At 39.7% G+C, this 18,467-nt stretch overlaps 1 long non-coding RNA gene across 1 annotated transcript in view; it reads right to left on the reverse strand.

The window, feature by feature from the left end:
* Positions 1-3,417: 3,417 nt before the first annotated feature.
* The window catches only part of LOC138149857 (uncharacterized), a 142,848-nt gene continuing 127,798 nt past the window's right edge, over positions 3,418-18,467 (reverse strand). Inside the window, exon 3 of the long non-coding RNA XR_011165440.1 lies at positions 3,418-3,850. This is a non-coding gene — a long non-coding RNA (uncharacterized lncRNA). The remainder of the gene's footprint in view (positions 3,851-18,467) is intronic.

Raw genomic sequence — 18,467 nt, forward strand, 5'->3', positions numbered from 1 at the left:
TAAAATACTTCCTGAGAGCTGGTAATATTTTTAGCAGCTCTAAATATTTTTTTCTAAAGAAATCTACTCCCTGGGCAGCCCTGGAGTCAGGAGGACCTGAGTTCAAATTCAGCCTCAGACACTTGACACGCTTACTAGCTGTGTGACCTTGGGCAAGTCACTTAACCCCAATTGCCTTGCCTTCCCCTCTCCCCCCAAAAAAAGAAAAAAAAAGAAATGTACTCCCTATACCATTTATTTGTCGAGCACCTGCTGTATGCCTGACTCTGTGCCTAGTTGGGGGGGTAGATAGAATAGAAATACAAGGCAGAAGCTAGGTATGCAGTGGAGATAATACTATTCATAGTCCTAAGAGCCGACATTTATAATAGGCCTGTACGATTTGTAAATCATTACACACATTATTACCTCACCCCCACGAGGTAGCCAAAATAATAATGGGTAACACAGACATAGCATTTTAAGATTTGCAAAGCACTTTACAGATGGGGACTCGTTTGATCCTTCCAACAACCCTGTGAAATGGTGCTGTTATTATTCCCATTTTACAGATAAGGAAACTGAAGCAGGATCTTGAGCCGGTCTTGATTCCAGATCTTTCTCCTGTACCACCTAACTGACTGATGTAAGAAAGATAAGTCACTGAATGGCAAGCATCAGGGCATTACATGCAGCCCAAGACTGGAAGGAAGGAAAGAAGCATGTATAAGTGTCTACTGTGCTTTACAAATGCTATGTCATCTGATCCTGACAATAACTTTGGAAGGCCGGTGATCTCAATTTACAGCTGATGCTTGTCATTCAGTGACTTCCCCTGAGTGGACAACCTGGCACTGGGGGAGAGACATGGCCCAGAACATCACAAACCAGTGCTTAATGAGCAATGATGAAAAGCTAGACAATCGTTTTGACACTTACTGTTCATCTGAATTTTGTGTGACTGAGCTCCCCGTTAGAGGTGAGATCCTCTTTTGGAAAGGAAGTACCTGGGGGGCACCGGGCAGCCTAATTCAGTGGATAAAAGCTGTACCATTTTAGTTACTGTGGTGGATCGATAAAAGAGTTAAACAAGGGCCCTGCCTTCAAGCTGGTTTGTAATCTGTTTGGGGGAATGGGAAAAATCAATACAATTCAATAAACCTGAATCAAGAGCTCATTATGTTCGAGGCACAGGGGCAAAAGGGACAAGCCACATAGCTGAGCTATATACTTACTGAAGAACAAATCAACCACTGGAAAGGAGTTTAGTACCAACTGAGTGGATGAAGGATGAAGGGGAACACGGGTCAGGAATGCACCCCTACAGGTGGCCCATCTTAGAAGACTTCTTGAAGAATTGTGGCCTAGTTTTTGAGGGACTCAAGGGCTATTGGATTTATTCTAATCCTTTGCCTGACTTCCAGTAAAATCTATGCTTCCCCCTCTCTCCCACCATTGTTTCCTTGGCTGGCTACACTTCAATTTTTGGTCAACAAGTTGCTGTCGTTGGTGGTCAGTTGCTTTTCAGTCATGTTCAACTCCTCATGACCATATTGGAGGTTTTCTTGCCAGAGATACTAGAGTGGTTTGCAATTTCCTTCTCCAGCTCATTTTACAGAGGAGGAAACTGAAGTAAACAGGATTAAGTGACTTGCCCAGGGTCACACAGCTTGGGTTGCAGGCCATACTTGAACTTGGGAAGACTGGCCTGCCTGATTCCAGACCTGGCACTCTGTCCACTGACCCATCTACCTTCCCTTCAGTCAACAAGACTTATATTTTAAACTATATGGCATTGTGAAAGGTGCATACAGTGACAGTTTCTACAAGGAGTCTCAGATGAATTCTCAGAAACACTGAACCATCTTCCCTTCTAGTTAGATTATGATGACACTGCTGGAAAGGTACCCTTGCCTTCCTTAAATACCCAAAATAGCCTGACACTGTCAGTTACAGCAGGACACAGGGAACAGTTTTGAACTTTGAATCACAGTTTTCTTCTCTGTAAACTGCAAGGTTGGACTAGGGCAGCTAGGTGGCACAGTGAATAGAGTACCAGACTTGGATTCAGGCAAGCTTATCTTCCCAAGTTCAAATCGGGTCTTAGACACTAGCTGTGTGACCCTGGGCAAGTCACTTAACCCTGTTTACCTCAGTTTCCTCATCTGTAAAACGAGCTGGAGAAGGAAATGGCAAACCACTCCAGTATTTTTGCCAAGAAAGTCCCAAATGGGATCAAAAAAGAGACACACATGACTGAAATGACTGTACAACAAAAACAGGTTGGACTATATGACCTCTCATGTCCATGCAAGCTTGAAAGTAAAGACTCTTCTTTGAGAAAGGTTAGCACTGGTATACTAGGGTACGCTTTTCCTTTTCTTTCATCTTAATAAACATTTATTAGGTGCCTACTAAGTGGACAACTGTGTTTCATGGATCGAGTTAAAGTCATGAATTGCCCAAAGCACAATGGAGAGGTGCATGATAGGTATAAGGAGATTGCAGCCTGTTACCGATGAAGATCTAAAGCAGAGGGGTCAAGCACACACTCTACAACACTCCTGAATGTGCCCAAATCAGCTTAAAGCGCAAATGTAAGTGGTTTTCTAAGGCAGTGTGTGGCCTGAGGGTTTCCCGAAGCATGGTTTCTATTTGATTTTGATACCATTGATCTGAAGGATGGCATTAGAGACATGAATGTCCAGAAAAGAAAGTGGGCTAGTCATGCAACAAAAGGAACAATGAAAGTCAGCTCTGGAACTTCATTAGTATTCATGCAATGTCAAGAGATCCAGAAAGAGGCCACCAACATGGTAGCTGGACCTATTATGAAGGAATTACTGGAGGACAAAGACAAGAGTCACACAGAAGGGATAGACAGGGACTGTCTGATCTGCATTGTATTGAGCAACCTCTGGGTGAAATGGTTCATGTTAGATTTAGAATGAGAAGGACCTGCTTTAGACTCTTAGTATCTATGTGACCATGGGGAAGTCATTTAACCTCTCTCAGTCTCAGTTTCCTTATAATAGGTGTAATAATAATGAATCAACTGACGTAATATGTGTAAAGAACTTTGCAAAACTTAAAATACTATGTACATATTAACTGCTATTTTATGTTTTTAATTAATTTTATTTTATTAATTTCAAATAACTTATTTATCATATAATTATTTATTATTATATAATAATTTTATTAATTGCTCTATATTGTTATATCATTGACCATAATACTCACATAGAGGAGATTGTTCAGCAATTGTCCTTCAGCACCCTGTTCTAAATGCTGTGGGTACAAATATAGAAAAGAAAATATAGTACCAGAACTCAAAGCGATTGTTCCTATTGATCAAACAAAAGACATTTTTACAAATTTTATTTAAAATTCATTTTTATTAGCATTTTTTATTTTTACATCATTTGTATTTCCCAATATATCTTTTCTCTTTCCTTTCCCCCTATAAGCCATGCCTTATGACAAAGAATATAAAAGAACAACACCAATTATATATACAGTGTTCCTCACCCACAGTCTCCCACCCACCTATTCTGCTTTTACTTCCCCATCTTGGCTCTGCCACCCACCACCCACCTCTTCAAGGAGAGGAAGGTGCTACATTCTTAAATCTCTTCTTTGGGGTTAAACTTAAACATTATAACTTGAGATCATTCCATTTTTATTTCTTCATTGTTCTTTCAACTTCCTCCACTGCAGTCATTGTGTTTATACTTTTCCTGGTCCTTCTTACTTCACTTTACATCAGTTGATAAGTCTTCCCATACTTCTGCAGACTCTTCAAATCCATCCTTCCTTATAGCACAGAAGTATCACTGGTCAAGCAGAAGTTTAAGAATGGAGATGGTGACTAAAAAAACAAAGCAGAAAGAGAAATAACTTAAATCCAAATGGTTTCTTTTGGGGATAGCAGGTGGAGAAAGAAATTCAATAAAGTGGATATAATAAAACCAGAGTGAAAAATAACCTGATTTGAATAACTCTTCTTTTCTTCATGGTAAAAGAACTAAAGGAAAACACTATCAGCATTGGGGAAAACCTAATGTAGGGCTGAGGACCTCCTAATGCTTACCATAAATCATCTCCATGTTAAGATAAGTACAATTGCCGAGAAGTCCAAGTTGTTGATGGATTTCCCTTTAATATCTGCAGTTTCAAATGCAACGAAAGGTCTGTACATTGCTCATAAAGAAATAGAATTCCTCATAAACCCATCAGTTCATAAGCATCCCCCCCCCCCCATGCCAAATCCTGTGAGAAAGAATAAGCTTGTTTTAAAAGTTGCAGGGGGCTTATCTTTTCAGTTTTGTATTTCTGGCACATGTTGGCCAACATAATAAAAACAAAATCCTGGCACCCAACATTACCACCATGTGTTAAAATATAGTGTCTGTGTCCTAGACATCCAAAAAGGCCAATACAATTACATTTCAAAAAGTTGAAAGGCGATCTGGTTCAGATATGCGAATATTAGTATGCACGGAGCGTTCATTCACAGGCAGCAACAGAGTCGGAATTCAGCTATCTGGAGTATAGGCTGATGGGAAGCATATGATATTACTTATGTAGGCATGAAAGCAATCTGCTTTAATATCAGACACTTTAGTGCAAAGAATGTCAGGGTTACCAGAGGTTAAAGACAGGCCAGAGTTTAGGGGAGAAAATGGGAAAAAAAAAAGTAAGCTAGAAAATGTGGGGCAACTCATTCAGTTTTCCTTTTATTTTCTTCCCAGTTTCTATACCACATGACAATAAATGTCTAGGAATTCACATTCTAAATATGATCTGCTGTCATAGTATGATTCAGGTTTTCACCTGGAAAAACAAAAAAGGAAAAGATTTTAATTTCTCTGATGCCACCAAAGGTGTGTGTATAGCTCTGAGTTGTCATCACACACACACACACACACTCACTACAGATTCTTTTGTTGTGTCTTGACTTCTTTCTTGGACCATATGTTTAAGAAGGGCTAACTCCCTCTCCCCATCCATTTGGAAGGCTCACTATTACATGCAAATTTAGAACCCATCATTTTCAAGAAACTATTATTTGGGGAAAGGCAATTAGAGTATTTTGATTTTCATAGAATCATAGATTTCAGAACCAGAAGACACCACAAAAGGAACATCTATATACTCCTACCTGAATAAGAATCCTTTCTCCAATGGCTCCAACAAGTGGGCATTGACTTTTTGTGTGAAGACTTCCTTTGATAGAGAAGTCAGTACCTCCCTGGGTGACCCATTCAGTTTTCAAATAGCTCCATGTGGTTATCAGGGAGTTCTTCTTTATGCTGAGTTAATTTGCTGGAGAGAAGTGTTCCCCCAAGATTGGGTATGGTTGCCAGGAAGAGATCGTTTGATCGGCTCTCCTCAGTATTGGTGCCCTTCAAGCAAATGTGACCACCATCAATTGCCATCAATGAAGCAGCATGGCACCTTGCTGGAGAAGTATGAGTCAAGTGGGTCAGAACACTACCACCATTTCAACCACTATCTCTCCCATTGGATCGTAGTGGAGAAAGCCCAAGGCCATGACTTGGAACCCAGGAGGCCCAGGAACAGGAATGGCAGTGCTCCCGAACCACTGGTCCTGCCTCAAGCCCAGCCCTTCCTCACTCTCTCCTAGCCATAAGATAAAGGACACAACCCTTCTAGAGATGAAGCCAGTTAACTGCCTTTTTGCAGGTTCTCCAGCCACCCCTTCCTCAGTAGTCACAGCTGCTGAAGACCTGGAAAAGAAAGTTCTCTCCACCACAGTCCTTGGCTCTGTCAGATGATTTCTACCTCATAAACTGACACTGATATCAATGGAAATAACATTAAAGATATTGTATTATCATCTGTTTCATTCCCATACCTCAAGTTACACTGAGCCTTTCCATCTGACTTGCAGCTAAAATTTCCTCTGTATGTTGTCTTCCTCTATTAGAATGTGAGCTTTTTGAAAATAAGGCCTGCTTTACATTTCTACATGTATCTCTAGCACTTAGCACAGAGCTTTTCACACAGTAAGAGCTTAATATTTTTTTTTACCTTTCCATTAATATTAATACCCTTAAAAGGAGGAGTCTGCAGTTAAGAGAAACAGGTTTAGAAGACTAGGGCAGATTCTGGAGAACAATTTGGAGCTATGCCCAAAGGACTATAAAATTGTGCATACCTTTTCACCCAGAAATAGCTTTACTATGTCTATATCGCCCCCCAGAAAAAGGACCTATAGGTGTAAAAATACTTTAGCAGTTTTTGTGGTGGCAAAGAACTAGAAGTTGAGGGGATGCCTATCAATTGAGGAATGTCTGAACAAATTGGGTATATGAGTGTGATAGAATATTATTGTGCTATAAGAAATGACAAACAGGATGGCTTCAGAAAAAAACTGGAAAGACATATGAACTGATACAAAGTGAAGAGGGCAGAACCAGGGAGCACGGTACACAGTAGTAGCAATATTGTAGGATGATCAGCTGTGAAAGACAGATATTCTGATCGAAACAATGATCCAAGATGGTTCTGAAGGATGCATGATGATAAATACTATCCACCTTTAGACAGTACTGGTGAACTGAGCACAGATTGAAGTATACTTTTTTTTCCTTTTTTCTTACTTTTTTGTAACATGACTAATATCGAAATATGTTTTACATGATTTCACATGTATAACTGGTATCATATTTTGTCTTCACAATCTAGGGCAAGGGACTAAAGAGAGGGAGAGAATTCAGAACTCAAAAAAAATTTTTAATGAATGTTATATATAACCTATATCAGATTTCTTACCATCTCAGGGAGGTGGGAGGAAAAGAAAGAAGGGATAGAATTTGGAACTCCAAACTTTAAAAAAATGTTAAAATTGTTTTAACATGTAGTTGGGGTAAAATAAAATATTATTTAAAAATTTAAAATATATTTATTGAATTTATTAAGAAAAAGAAAAAATGTATTGTTTCCCCAAGCTTGCAAAAAAAATTAATCTATAATTGAATGAGAAATAGTACCAAGGCATTAATGAACCCAACCTCTTCTAAATACTAATCTGGGATTCCTAAATAAATATAGTCCAAAAATGATTGGATATCTTTTATAAGTGACAGAGAAATGTCTGTCAAAAGGGTCAAAGAATCTGCCTACAGGAAAGAATGAAAGATGGAGAAGATGAAACTTGGTGGCTTTATTATTTGGAATAATATGTAATTGTTCACATTTCTTTTATCCTTTATTATCTGCAAACCACTCAGCACAGTGCTTAACAGATGTGAGGTACCTAGTTCTATCTTTTTGGTTTGCTTGTTTTGGGTTTTGCTTTGTTTTTTTGGCCAAGTCCCACAATTTCATTCATGTGAGGAACTCCCTGTATGGAAATCCCTTCCACTGATGCATATTAGTGAGTCATCTATAATTTAGAGGATTTCCGATGGTCATTCAATTAGTATGGGTCAGGCAAGACTTGAAATAGTCTAGTCTTTCTAATTCTAAGGTGTGCTCTCTCTCCACTATATCTTGCTGCTTTCCTTGGAGTTTTTCTACCAGCTCTTTGATGAATGTACCTCTGAAAGAAATGTTCTTGCCCCCATCTTACAGATGAGAAAACAAAGAGTTAGGTGAGTTGGATTGCCCAATGTCCCACTTCAAGTGAGTGGGTCATGGGACTGCAAGTCAGGGTACTAGTGGCCACACCATTGGATACTTTATTTGGCAGAGAGGGTTAGGGAGAAAGAACAAGCTGTGAAAGCAAACTGTGTACCAGGAGTGAAAATTAAAATCTGAAAAATTAGTCCAGTGGCCAAAACCACTCTGGAACCACTGCCCTGAGCTAAAATGCTTTATTGATGAGCTGTGGCAAGAACAAGAATGAGGAACCGTTTGGTACATAGACAGTCATAGGTGACAGATTTAAGACTAGAAGTAGCTTTGGACATTATTTCACCCAATCCCTTCCTCATTTTTGTACAAATAAAGAAACTGAGGCCCAGGTTAAATGACTTGCTCGATGTCACGCAGAAATGTTGCAGCATCAGGGCGCACTCCAGAAACAAGTAAGCTATAAAAGAGATTTGTTTTTCACTACTTCATCAAAAGTGTTTAGAAGGAAGAAGGATGCTTATTTTGAGGTAGCATCACTCAGTAGACAGTCATATCCAAGAAAGGACTCAACAAACCATGAGGATTCAAAAATGAGGACCAGAAAGGACCAATATTTTTTCTGTTAAAATGCATACACTCACAGAGTTTAGTGTCTCTAGCACTACACACAAAGTACTATAGAAAATAAAAATCATAAACCAGAGGAAAACCTAATAAAGGCAACTCGCCCTTTGCTCTTGTGGTCTATTACGATGTCACAAAAACTCCTTCTCCTATTTATGGTCTTGTAATTCCCCGTTATCTGTATATTATCTCACATATATGACTGTGATTGTTTGCATAATGGACCATTTGTGACAAATGCAGGAGAAGAGCAGAAGCGGCTGAAAGGAAGACAGATGGGCCTCTCAGTTATGTATATTGTGACCCACCTGCCAGTCAGAGGCTCCTGGGAATCTGGCATAAAGACAGGAAAAATGGAAAATGGGAATCGAACTTAAAAAAAAAAACCTCAGTATATATTGAGCAAAATAAATTGTTTAGAAGTGAACAGAGCAATAAGCATTTGGGGGGAGCATATAAATCAACATTTCAAAAGAGATTAACCCAAAAAAGGAGCTCACCTCCTTGGCAGTTACTTGCTGTATAAGAAAGAAAATGGAGATGGGAGATGGGAGTGAGGGAGAAAGTATTGGTATAAGGGGAAATGACTAAATGAAAATGCATGATATGGTATGATAGGCATGCTAATCATCCCCATCATCTTCATTTCCTCTCCCTATTCCCAGTCATTCATTCATTCAATCAATCATTTATTTCTTCACCAAGCTACTGGATTGATTGCAAAGTACATGGTGGGGAATAAGGTGGAAGAAGACTCAGGAGGTAGGAGGTGGCTTGGTATGCAGTCTTTGAATGACAAGAAAAGCAGTTTGTATTGGTCTCGGAGGCAATAGGGAGCCATTGGAGTTTATTGAGTGGGGGAGAGGAGGGAAAGCTGACATGATCATACCCTCTCTTAAATTAAACAAGGAAGAAAGCACACATACAAATGAAAACCACCTGGTTTTTGCTTTGGGAGGGAGGAGTCCTAGTTACAGCTCAGAGTGAAACTGGGCGCCTACCTCCCAGAACCATATAATCTAGCTGAGAAAACAAGAGGTCCACATATGAAACAGTTAAGTAATAACGAAAGATAGTATGTGGTTAAGGAATAAGATGAGGGAGGCAGACAATGGGGGTAAGGGTGGGAGGACTGGAGATAAGGAGAACACTAAAGAAGCTCTTACGTCAGTCCAGACACAAAAGTGATGAAGACCAGGAAGAGGTGGAAGAAGGCTAGAAGGTAAGCCTGTTTCTCCCCAAATCGATTTGCTTCTAGCCCATAATATCGCACTTTTTTTCCCATCACCCACGTGTCCCTGTCTACCTCTTGGTTCATGGGTTTGCCTTTCTGGCCCGAGGTTGGAAGGCTAGGCTCCTCCAGCTCCTGCCTCCTAACTACATTTTGTGATGAGCAGGCACAAAGAATTTACTGACTGATCCTGGCCATAAGGGATTTCTTTCCTCTGGATCTCTGTGTGCTGCGGGTGCCTGGGCTCAGTAAAAAAACATAGCCTGGTGCTTCTGCATCGACACTCACTTAATGGTTCTATTACATTCTATCCCCCACTTATTCCAGAATTCATCCCCATCCCTCATTCTACCTCTAGTAATCAAGTCACTGAAGGTTAGAATTAAAAGGAATATTTAAGATGGCCTAATATACATTACTACACTTAGCCTCCCTCTTAACAGAGAAGGAAGTTACTTAGCTGCCAAAATCTTTCCTTCAGTTTTTTTCTTATCCATCTTTGGGCTATTATCGTCTGTTTTGTGACCCACACCCCTCCCCCACACAAATTCTAGCTTCCCAGATACATGAAAATTGGGCTGTGGTTTACAAAGTTACCCCAAACAGTCTGGATCATAATGCACTTCAGTCCTAGTGGGTTTCTCTCCTAGAATAGACCCAGGAAAGAATTTTCTCCAGATGCCCAGAAGATATCCCTTCTTACACTGGGAAATCCACACCCCAGACCTTCCAGCCTGGGACTCAGCCATAGTAGCATCTAATCATGGCTTGGTGCCCCCCTGGGCCTCATTACCCCCAGTAGCTGCTTGGCTTCATTAGCAAGTTTAAAGCCCTCATCAAGGTCAATGGTGTGTGAAAGCAGAATATTTAATTCCTTGGGTTAGAGGCTAATACTAAGTAAAAGGGGAGGGGGGAGGTAGAGGAAGAAGAGAAACAGGATAGCTTTTCTAACAGTGCCTGAAGCCCCTACTATGAGGAAGACAATCTATTGATGATTCCTTTGGTCATTTGGTATCTTTCCCCATCATCAGATTTATCTGATTACCAGCGGTTCCCTCCTGTTACCCTGGGGGACAGGGCAGTCTGAATATCTTGTTACATTCATTTCAAAGCGGAAGTGACCTTAAACCTCAATTAGTCAAACTTCCTCATTTTATAGATGAGGGAACTGAAGTCCAGAGAGGAGAAGGGACATGTCCATGGTCATAACAACAGTTAGAGGCAGAATTGGGAATAAAAGCCAGATGTCCTGATTCCAAGTCCAGTACAGTGTCCGACAGCCACATTAACTCAGTCAGTCAATTCTAGTCCTTTCTTCACATTTAATCCAAAAATCTTTTAAAACAAAACAAAACAAAACACTATTCCCTATTGCCCTGAGTAGTAAGTTACCCATTTTGATGAAAGACTTATTCATCCAGTTAATTAGCTAAGGGTTCTTGTCTAAACCTTTCCTCCTCTCCAATGAATGAGCTATGGGAGAAAAAGCAGTAGAAAAGTTTGAAGACTGGGCTTTTCTCCACCATCCACTTCTCTCACCCCCCAGCCTTACTTTTCATTAGACTCGGAATGGGTAGACAAGCCCATCTGGATAAGGAAGAATGGGACACATAACTGGAGATTAGCCATCTAAACTAGGTTTTCCTAAGGACCCTTTGTCATTCTGATGAAACCAGTGGACCGCTTCACAGAATAATGCTTTAAAGTAATTGAAAGAAGTGCTAAGTTTCAATTATAGAGTGAAAATGAAGATTTTAATTTTTCCCATCCAAGTTCATTTTTGTTGTTGTTCAGCCGTGTCCAACTCTTCATGACCCCACTTGGGGTTTTCTTGGCAAAGATACTACTGGAGTGGTTTACTATTTCCATCTCCAGCTCATTTTACAGCTGAGAAAACTGAGGCAAACAGGGTAAGTGACTTGCCTGGGGTCACACAGTCAGTAAGTGTCTGGGGCCAGATTTGAACTCAGGTAGATGAATCTTCCTGACTCCAGACACAGCACTCTATCTACTGAACCACCTAGCTGCCCCAGTGAAAGGTCATGGATACCTGAAACCATGAAGCTAGGTTTGGAAGCCCTTGCATAGAGGAAATGTCTATAAATACATATTTTGACTGACATGATCATAGACACCTATATTTTTATATCATTCTGAACTGTTCATCTAAATTGCCTGAGCTGTAAATTTCCAGGTAAGGGCATTTTCTTCTAACTTGTTTGAGAGATGGGGGTAGAGGTTATTGCAGAGAACAAATCATTCTGGTGGGTGTGAAGGACACAGATGGGAAGGGTTCAAGAAGTGATCATAAATTTTCAGTGTGAGCATTTACCCCTCAGAAATAAACAAACACAAAGAATAAGGGCTTGGTTTATTATTTTTTTTTTATTACCCAATCTTAAGAAAGTGATGGAGAAAATGTTAACAATGTAGATTCAACTTAAAAGTGAGAGCTCCTTGTCAAACATTCTATCTCTGGAAGGGAGGGAAATATAGGTTGTTTGTAAGAGTGAAAGAACAGTCTTCCATTAATTAGTTAAGCGACCTTGAACAAGTCACTTAATTTCTCTAAATCTGCTTCCTCAAGTGCAAAATGGGGGTCATAATAGGGCCTCTCAGGGTTATGGTAAATATCATGTAAGATTTTTTAAAGCATTTTAGCACAGTGCCTGACACATAGTAGGTGCTTAATAAATATTTATTTCCATCCTTCCCTCTGAGATTATAATGAAGATTCAATGACTTCTAAGTGGCATCTTTGGGGTTGGAGGAGTTAGGAAATCTGAGGGGCAGAGAGACATTGTTTTGGGTAATGGATAGAGTACTGGACTTGGAATCAGACTGATCTGGATTCAGCACTTGTATCTGTCATTTACTAGCTGGATGGCAGCAAGTTACACAAGTCACAACCTTTCTATCTGTGAAATGGGAATGGTGATGATGATGGTGGTGGTGATGGTGATGATGATGGCGGTGATGATACCTAGTACCTACCTCAAATGCTTGCTCTGAGGCTTAAATGAGGCTTTGTAAACCTGAAAGTATAAACTAAATCTACTATTCTCACCTGCATTTGGGGCAGTGAATTTTAGTCTTTCAAAATTTGTCCTTCAACACCCAGGAGAGTTTCCAATTATTTCAGGGAATATACTATTTCACCCTAGAGATCCTTATACTATAATAATAAGCATATATACATATATATATAAACTTAATACATAGGCTAATGTAACTGAACATTCATACTCAAAAGCTTCCCCTAGGCTGGTATAAACTGCCTTTTCAGTCAAAGTCATGCAATGCTTAATTAAAAATTTAAAATGCTTAATAAATGTTTATCAAATTGAATAGTCATATGTATAATTAGGAACATGATGGCATCTCACTTGGTAGGTGTGCCAGAGTATGGTTGGCAAAATGTTGTGCTTCACATTATATAAACATCCTGTGATGCCAACTGAGCTGACTGACAATTGAAGTGAACATGTAAAGTCAGAGGCATTGGTGCCTAAGTGAACAGGGGAGAGCAAACCCTCCAAATCAACCAAAACATTTTTATTAATAGGAACACTGCTATCTTGCAGAACTGGGAACAGACTCCAGGTTTTAGAATCCTGGGTTGGGAAGATGGCGCGGTCTGAATACCTTATTACATTCATTTCAAAGTTGAAGTGACCTTAGATGTCTTGGAGTTGAACTTTCTCTTTCTACAGCTGAGGAAAATGGGCCTCAGAGAAATTAAGTGCCTTATCCAAGGTCATACAAGTGTTAGAGATAGAACTGAAAATAAAACCCAAGTTTTCTGATTCCAAGTCTAGTGTTTGACTTGGCCACATTTTTTTTTTAGGTTGGTTGATTCTAATATTTTCTCTATGTTTCCTACAGAGATCTTTTTAAAATACTTTGCTTCTTGAGTATGTTTGTTAGGAGAGATGGCAGAACCCCGTAGAAGAACTATTTCTAAAAAGTTCAAAGCTATATCTAAAAATTGTGAGCCCCTCAGATTGTAAAAGGAGCCGTAGTGGAAAGTATCTATCAATCACATTCTCCCTATTCTTTTGGTGAGTCCAGATCTGGACCATGTTCCAGCACAAGCTTCTTGTTTTTCTTTTTTGTTTCATTCTTTCCCCTCTTTTCTTTTGCCTTTTCATTTTTTCAAGTGAATTCTTCATTTTCTTCCCCATATTAGCCTCCCCTCCCAACGTTCTTATTTTTCCTAATACCTCTCTCCTTTCCACACCCATCCCAATCATATCACAGGCTCAGAACTTTGGTGTCCTCTTTGGCATTTCCCTTTCCAGATGTTCCATAGTCAATTAGCATCTAAATATTGTAAATAATTACTTCAAAATTCTTTAATCCATTCTTCATCCTATTTTCACTGACATTAACCTAGTTCAGAAGGTCCTTAATCACTTCATGCCTGGGCTACCAAAAGACCCTAGTCCATGATCTCCCTGCTTCCAGACTGTCCTCCCTCTCCAATTTATTCTGAATACTGCATACAAATTAATTAATTGAATTAATTAATTCCCCTAAAGCAGCACTTTGGTCATCAGAGTGAGAGCTATAACAAGGAATTTTTATACCCAGGACACCACCTTAGTTCACGTCCTCGATCACCTCCCACCTAGATTATTTCAACCGTGTCCTAATTGGTCTTGTTGCCTCAAGTCCCTCATTCTTCAGTCCATCTTTCACACTGTTACCAAAATGATTTTCCTCAAGCCTACCACCTTTGCAGCCTGGTCCCAAACTATCTTTCCAGTCTTGCTACACATTATGTCCCCATACACACATATTGCAGAGTATTTATATGTGTACTTGACTTTTCCAACCCCTCTAACATTTACTATTACAATCTATTTTTGTCTTTGTCAATTTTCCATATGTGAAGTGAAACCTCGAAGTTATTTTGATTTTCATTGCCATTATTAACAGTGACTTTCAATAGTCTTTCATATGGTTATTAATGGCTTACAATTCTTCCTTTTATTCATGTCTTTTCATTATTTTTCCATTGCATTCTTTTCTTTCTCACTTATCTAGTCTTGACTTCTTTTTCCTTTTCCTTATTATACTTTAAGGTCTGTTAATACTTTGTTCCCTTAATCACATTTTTCCTTGGGATTCTAGAACTTTTATTATTCAAAATGAATTTTGATTGTTTTTGTCTCATTCTACAAAGAATACTGTAGTAATTTCATTGGTATTATACTTAGTCTGTAGATTAATTTAGCAGATACAATTATTTCCATTATATTTGCATAGCCTAGCCATGAGCAATGAATACCTCTCAAAATATTTAAGCCATCTTTTGTTTCAATAGTGCTTCATAGTTGTATTCATGCAAATTATGTTTATGTGCTGGTAAGTTAACTCCTAGATATCTAATTTTATTTTGTAGATATTTTAAATATAACTTATCGAATTGGGAGTCAAGATGGTGGAGTAAAAGCAGGACCTCCCCGCTGCTCCAGCTCCCACCACTCCAATCCATGTAAAAGGAGACTCTAAACAAACTTTAGAGCTGCAGAACCCACAAAATGACACAGAGAAGTTAAATTCCCGCTGAGGACAGCCTGGCAGGCTGGCAGGAATTGGCCAGCGCAGGGCTCTGGGAGCGAGCCCAGCCCCATGCTGAGGCTTTAGCCCCAGGGAGGGCCTGACCAGCTGCTGGCCTGAGGGACCCCAGATCAGCAGCAGCTGTGGCCATTTCCAGATTTATCAATACATAGATGTGAAGGACAAAGTGAGAGGTCAGTGCAGTCTGGACTTTGGGACCCAGGAAGTGGGAGTGCAGGGCTATTGCCTCCAGGGCGAGAAGCCACTGAGACCAGCCAGCTCCACATGGCAGCTTCAGCTCCTGGCCTGCAGAGTGTAGGGGGACCAAGCACCAGCCAGTCTGAGAGGTAACCGCTCTTGCTTTAACCTGCTTGGATCTGGATTGCAGTCCATCCTGGGGTGTGTGTCCAGCTTGGCAGAGTGTGTGGAGAACTCAGAGAGGGCACCCATCTAATACCTCTTGCAGCTGAGAAAACCCCAGCATTTGGGACAAAAGCTCCTCTGACTGGTGACAGAATCCTACTGTGTCAAAAAGCCCAAGGGTCAAGTGACTGAGGGGCAACATGACCAGGCAAAGGAAACAAAGCAGACAGAAGATTCCAACATTAGACTCTTATTTGGGGGATAAAAAGGAGCAAAGCATGGAACAGGAGGAAGACAGTGATGTCAGAACTCCTGTACCAAAAGCTTCAAAGGAAAATGTGACCTTGTTACAGGCCATAGAGGACCCTAAGAAGCAGATAAAAGAACTGGAGGAAAAATTGGAAAGAGAAATGAGAACAATGCAAGAAAACTACAAAATGAGAGTCAACAGCGTGAACTGAGGAGAATTACACCTTAAAAAAATAGACTAACTCAAATGGCAAAAGAGGCTCAAAAAGGCAATGAGGAGAATGCCTTAAAAAGCCTAATTTGCCAGATGGAAAAAGAATCTCAAAAGCTCAATGAGGAGAATCATTCCTTCAGAATTAGATTGGAGCAAATGGAAGCTAATGACTTTATGAGAAATCAAGATGCCGTTAAACAGATCCAAACAAATGAAAGAATAGAAGACAATGTGAAATATCTCATGGGAAAAACCACTGACCTGGAAAATAGATCCAGGAGAGATAATTTAAAAATTATTGGACTACCTGAAAGCCATGATCGAAGTAAGAACCTAGAAATCATCCTCCAGGAAGTTCTCAAAGAAAACTGCCCTGATGTTTTAGAACCAGAGGGCAAAATAGAGGTTGAAAGAATCCACTGATCACCTGCTGAAAAAGATCCCAAAAATAAAATTCCTAGGAATATTATAGCCAGGTTCTGGAATTCCCAGATTAAGGAGAGAGTATTACAAGCAGCCAGGAAGAAACAATTTGAATATTGTGGAAACACAATTAGGATAACCCAGGATCTGGCAGCTTCTACACTGAGGAATCAAAGGGCTTGGAATATGATATTCCAAAGGTCAAAGGATCTGGGATTAAAACCAAGAGTCACCTACCCAACAAAACTGAGTATCATGTTTCAGGGGAAAATATGGTCATTCAGTGGAATAGAGGACTTTCAAGCATTCTTGCTGAAAAAGCCAGAGTTGAATAGAAAATTTGACATTCAGATACAAGAAGCAAGAGAAGCATGAGAAGGTAAATTGGGAAAAGAAATCATAAGGAACTTATCAAAGTTGAACTATTAACATTCCTACATGGAAAAACAATAATTGTAACTTATGAAACTTTATATATATATATGTCTATATATGAGGGTATATGGGCATATGAATACATATGTGAATGTGTGTATATATGTGTTTACAGGTATACATAGATAGAGGGCACAGGACCAATTTAACAGGAAGGGATGATACTTAAAAGGTGAAATTAAGAGGTGAGAGAGGAATATAACAGAGGAGATGGGGAGAGACAGAATGGGGTAAATTATCTCATATAGAAGAGGCAAGGGAAAATGGTTACAATGGAGGGGAAGAATAGGAATGCAAAAGGGAATGGGTCAACCTTATTCCCATTGAATTTGGTTTGAGGAGGTGTAATGGGAATGCAAATTTGGAAGATCTTCCCTGCCCCTAGGCTAAAGTGCACCAGAAGCCTGGGGAGGGAGGCTTGTTTTTCAGTAGATACTTTTTGATTGGCCAGTGGGTCAATAAGGTTGTTACATTCTCTGAGCCAGGAGAAGGCTATAAAAGCCCTGATGTGTAGCTTTGTTTTGGGACTCACTTTGAGAAGTGTTCTGTGATTTGATCTGAATTCTGGGAAGCCGTTGTTGAGAGTCCCCCGGCTTTGAAAAACCCAGATGTGGAAACCCAGATGTTGACTGGGTATGGATGTAATGGTTGGACAGTTTGGAAAGCTGTCTACTTGATCTATTAATGTCTTGATAATTCTGTCTGTATATTTTGAAGTTTGGGGTGCTGACCTTTTTCCCCTGAACAAGGTAAACGATATATGTCTGACTGATTAAAGTAAGCTTGTTAACCTATTTTGAGTTGCTTTCCTTTAACAAAGCAGATCCAAGAACCTGTATGGGCAGCAAACCCTGAGGACACGCTTGGGGTGCTTGCTGCTACAGGAGGGAATGAAATACACCCTAAATAGGGTATCTCACCCTCCAGGGTGAAGGGGATGAGAAGGGGATGAGAGGGGGGGATGATGGAAGGGAGGGCAGGCTGGGGGAGAAGGAAGTTGGGAGCACCCACTTTTGAAAAGGGACGGGATCAAAGTAGAAAATAGAACAAGGGGGAGGTGGTATAGGAGGGAGGGAAATATAGTTAGTCTTTTACAATATATCTACTATGTTATTATTTTGCATTAGTCGCACATGTATAACCTGTACTGAACTGCTTATCTTCCCAGTAAGGGTGGGAGACAAGGGAGGAAGGGAATGAATCTGGAATTCAAAGTTTTAAAATCAAATACTCAAATATACACACACACACACACACACACACACACACTATTATTGATACTATTTTATATTTTACATGTAATTTGGAAATAAGATTTACAGGCACTGGGGCATAGAGATCCACTGGAAAAGTTGAAAGAAGTATGGGTGAAGATACAGGAGAGAGCAGATTGGAGGAGGGGATATCCTGTGGGACTGCTATTTTGGGGGGGTGGGTAGGGGGAAAACGGGGAGAAAATTTGTAACTCAAAATCTGGCAGAAATGAATGGTGTAAATCAGAAGTTAATAAAGCATTTTAAAAATGAAAAAAATAAATATAACTTATCTTAATGTCATTTCTTCCTGGCTTTACTAGTATGGATTAGAAATATTGATGATTGTGCATTTACTTTGTATCTCTCTACTTTCCTGAAGTCATAAGTCATCTTAATTCATTTCTTCATGGATTCTCTGCAGTTAAGTACATTTTCAAATCATCTGAAAATATGTATAAAACTGTACCCTTTTTACCTATGTTTATAACTTTAATGTGGTTATCTTGTATTATTGCTATAGCTG

The sequence above is a fragment of the Petaurus breviceps genome, unplaced genomic scaffold (genome assembly GCF_028583685.1).
Source record: "Petaurus breviceps papuanus isolate PSGF00001 unplaced genomic scaffold, PetGlider_PUasm1.0 90849, whole genome shotgun sequence".
Lineage (NCBI taxonomy): Eukaryota > Metazoa > Chordata > Mammalia > Diprotodontia > Petauridae > Petaurus > Petaurus breviceps.